Raw genomic sequence first — 5000 nt, 5'->3', positions numbered from 1 at the left:
AAGAGTATTGATAATAACGATAAGGATAACAATAGGCATACTAACAAAATAACTACAAAAAAGATAAATAAATTACGAAAGCAGAAAAACTAGTGCTTTATATTTTTTATCGGGATTTCTCTTTACCTTAGTCCTGAGTTGAGATAAGAGGGAAGATTATTTTCTTTTAACTGGATATTTTAGGTAAGTAGGTTTCTGATGGAGCCAAGTATAGAGGTATTTAGAAAGGTTGATAACTTCCTCTTTTTTTAAAGATTGGACGTATTTCACTGTAATGATAAGTATACAGTAATGTTTAATACATCACACTCTTTTAGTGAAAGTGCACACATATGTATGTAACATCACATACACAAGTGTAACGAGTGTTCTCGTAACTACTACACTATTAATCTAGTATATTCCCAGGTGTAGTGGCTAGCACGGTCCCCTCAGACAGGTTCACTCCCCAACGGATACTATAAATACTTTTTCTATGCATGGATTACTGTTTGCATCTCTAGCTACTTACCTTCCGTTCCGCACATCTTTCTACTTTTGTTTCTGTCTCTTTTCTCCGGTGTTTAAAATGTGAAGGAGTAAGGAGGAATTGGAGGCTTTGATTTTGTATTTACTTCTATTTGCCGGGTATTTGCCTGGTTGTTTGTTAGTGTTGATGCGCGTTTTCACAATTTTGTTGTTAGTCCTCTCACATAATCATAAGACTGTATTAGAGATAAGAGAAGCAAAAAATGGGAGGAGGTTGAAGAGAACGAACAAGTGATGAAGAGAAAGAACTAACAATCAAGACGGAGTAGAAAAGGTGGAAGGAAGGAGAGAGGCAAAAGAAGGAGAAGCAAATTCTGTTTCATTATCTTGCTTAGTGTTATCTTCGTTCCAATTTGCTTCAGATAAGAAATACGGTTTTATAGGAGAGAAGACTGATCTCTGCAGTAACATAGAAACCCAAGAATATGAACTGACGCTGACTAAAGCGTTGGAACATAGGTCAGTGTGTGAGTCAAGGTCCCCATTATTGCGTCGCTATCTTATATTTTCATCAATGTTTTAATCCCTTTGTCATTTCACATTAAACTGAGGCATGAAATCCTTGAGTATGCTCATATTAGTAAAATATTCCTAATCCCCTTTATAAATTTGGAAGCGAAACTATCAATTGAGGAATTTACAAAACATGATTTTCTGATCTCTCCCTCACTGTCTATGCTCTCCCCCTCCTCTTTCTATCTCACAGTGCTCTCTTTCTCTCAGAGTTCCCCTCTCTCTATCCCCCCCTTCTGTGTGTGTGTGTGCTTTCTCCCTCCCCCCCCCCCCTTCTGGCGTCTGATCAGGTGATTTCTATATAATTCAAAATAGGGACACGGCAGAGTTTGCATATCTTTGGTATACTAAAAAGAAAATAAGTCCCGTACCCCTCCCCCCCCTCCCTTCCCCATATACCCCATAGCCACTGGCTGTCCATGCGTCCTCTTTTATTTTAGGCCCGTCCTCTTTCCTGCTACCAAACCTCTCTCTCTCTCTCTCTCTCTCTCTCTCTCTCTCTCTTTCTCTCTCTGATGATGATGATATTTAAATGATTATAATGATAATGAAGATAATAATGATTTTAATGATTATGACAATAATGATGTAATAACGACTGAAGTGTGTATTGATTGTAACTGTATTTAAATATACTAATGGCAGCTATAATGTTCTGGATATTGAAATTAATGATAATGATAATGGCGATGGCGCGATATTGGTTAAAAAATACAAATGGCAACAACAATAATGATAACAATCACTTCGATTCCTCAGCAACGGACCTACAGACGATATTAACGCTAGCGTTGCTCAGAAAATGATGGAAATTATATTTATGACTGAGATAAAAGTAAAAGTACAAGAATTCCAATACTGCAGACATACATAACCAGGAAGAAGAAAAAAGGAGAGAAACGGAGGCAATAGGAAAATGGGAAGACAATAAGAAAAGAGATAGAAAACAAGCCTATGGGTAGAAAAATACATGCATGTATAGATACATACACAATTAGGTATATATTAAACTAATAATAGACTAATAGAGGAAAATAGAAAATAAAACTGACGAGATAAATATAAACAATCCCTCACCTCCAAAAAATCCTTCTCTGGTTCGGGTTCGACTCCCGGCGGAGACAACAAGCCAGAATTTTTATCGTTACTTATTGTTATGGTATGCTTTTAACCTTGATATTATTATTTTTTATCATTATTACTGCTATTGCTATTACTATAATTATAACAGCAGAAAGAGAGAAAGAGAAAGATTACACAACACAATTATATATTCTAAGATCTTTGCTATATATATTTTTTATTATCTTTCATAATTGTTGTTATCATGACCAATCCTCTTATTAATATTACAATCATAGTTACTATCAATATTTTACTTTTCTTATCGGTAACAAAATCATTATCATTGTTATACTATTCTTCTTATTGGTGGCGTTTGTTCATTATTGCTACTTTTATTATCATTTTTAGAATAAGTCATTATTGCAGTTATCATTATCATTATCATTATCATTCTTTTATATATTTTAACTATGACCATCATTATTATCGTTGTCAATATTATTACTATCATTATTATAATTGTTGTCTTTGTTATTGAAAATGAAAATAACAAATGTCATCATAATTGTTATGTAAAGATTGTTATTGTTTTTATTATGTAAATTATTGTTATGTCTTAAATAAACTAGTGTGTTATGAATATGAGATGTAGGCTTACAAATAACATTGCTTTATTTCTACACGAGTAGAATTCTCAATGACTAATACAGTAATTACGAATTTTAATGTGTACAGGTATGTGCGTTTCTTTCGTAAATTATTTTACTCCTTCTCATGATGAATATAATTGTTTATATATATGGACTTCATGAATATATAGGTTGTAATGTATTTTATCATCAATAAGAACATTCATAATGATAGGCCTACTTCGTGTTAAAGATCCCTGTGTAGTTGACTGACAAGCGACAATCGTTCGTTTTCTATCATTCACGTCTAATTCCCTTGCAGTTGCTATTATATATTTTGTTTTGTTTTGTTTTGCTTGTTTTAAGGACGAAATACACGTAGACTAGATGAAAGCATTTTCATTGATGAGATTGATTTTGATCATTAATATAACTGTCTTTTTTCAGAAGAAAATAACAGTTCTTATGTATCTACCTATCTCAAACTTTCCGCCTTTCTCTAGAAATATCTTATTCTCCCGTTTTTTTTTTCTGTTTCTGTAGCTTTCTTTCTCTGTCTAACGCCTCTCTCTCTCCGGGGGCCCGCTCCTCGCTCTCTCTACTCTTTCTTTTACCCATCTCTCTCTCTCTCTCTCTCTCTCTCTCTCTCTCTACCTGCGTGTATGCGCCTCTCCCTCTTTGCTTACGATAGATATGTTACATCGTTGAAGAAGAAACTTTTATGGACTATGTTTTATCGTTTCCGGAGGGAACACAAGTTGTGTTCACTTTTATTTCCAGTATTATTGTTTCCTTTTCAGCAAAATTAATTATGGGTTTGGGAATGTTTCTCTGTTTCTCAGCATCTCTTTTTCTTTCCACTTCTCCACCTTCCCCCCTCCTCTCTTTCTCTCTCTCTCTCTCTCTCTCTCTCTATCTATCTATCTATCTATCTATCTATCTATCTATCTCTCTCTCTATCTATCTATCTATCTCTCTCTCTCTCTCTCTCTTTCTGACTCTTGCTTCATCTTTTGCTGATGCTATACCCATAGTTGGGATCTATTCGTGAGCTTTAATCCTTACTGTGTTACATTTTTAGGTAATTAACCTTTACTTAAGAAGATTATTTCTTATCTTAATACCTTTTTACGATACTTATCCCTCATTGTCTTATGTCACCATGCAAGTTTTGAACTCAAGGTCAAAAATAGTCAACGTCAACGGAGAGAGAAAGAGAGAGAGAGAGGGAGGGAGGGATTCAATGTTATTGTTATCAATGATGTATGCAATATTTTATATCATTGTTGTTTTGACCACTTTTATTGTTAAAGTAACAACAGATATATAGTCTAAAACCATTGCATAATACCTTATCATTATATTATCATCGTTGTTACTTTTGTCATATTATCAGAATCATTATTATCATCAAATTTGTGATTTCCTTATCAGTATCATCATTATCATTACTATATTTTAATAATTACTTGTAGTAATATTGACATTTGTTTATTGCCATAACAGTCATTGTCATTATAAAAACTTATGGTGGAAATAACGTAATTCGTGAAAGCCTTCTTCTAGTATCATCATTATACAGACACAGAAAGGAATATGCTAACAGAGGAAAAAAGATGAATAAACAAATAGATAAACAAACATCATAAGATATACTTAAAGAAAAAAAAATCATCCCATCTATTGGTATTTCTTCTACGGATTCGCTTTCCAAGTCTCCGGTGTAACGGTAGCGCAGCCGCCTCTGAAGCGGGGACACCGGGTTCGACTCCCGGTGGAGACGATTTTATGGTCGTTTTATCATTCTTACCATTGCTGACATTTGTTCATTTTTTTTTTTACTTCGACTGTCATGTTTAGAATATGTCATTATTGCAGTTATCCTTACCATTATCAATATCGCAATCTCATTAATCTTTTTTACTATTACAATCATTATCATTGTTACCACTTTCATTATTATTGCCATTGATGCTGCTGTGATTGATGTTGCTTCAAAAATAACGGCAATTTCTTGATTTCTACACGAGAAGAATCCTCAGTGACTCGGTGTTTAAAGTGATGACGAATTTTGATGTGTACAAGTGTGTGCGTTTCTTTCGTAAATTATTTCTTGCTCATGATGAATATAATTGTTTATATACAAGGAATTCATGAATATATCTGCTTTTCTTTATCTGTTTCAGCAAAATGAATCTGTGTTTGGGAGTGTCTCTCTATTCAATCACCTCTTTCTCTGCATCATTTTTTCTTTTCAATTCTCCA

Source organism: Penaeus vannamei, chromosome 11 (assembly GCF_042767895.1).
Source record: "Penaeus vannamei isolate JL-2024 chromosome 11, ASM4276789v1, whole genome shotgun sequence".
NCBI lineage: Eukaryota > Metazoa > Arthropoda > Malacostraca > Decapoda > Penaeidae > Penaeus > Penaeus vannamei.
Note: the sequence above shows the minus strand (reverse complement) of the source record.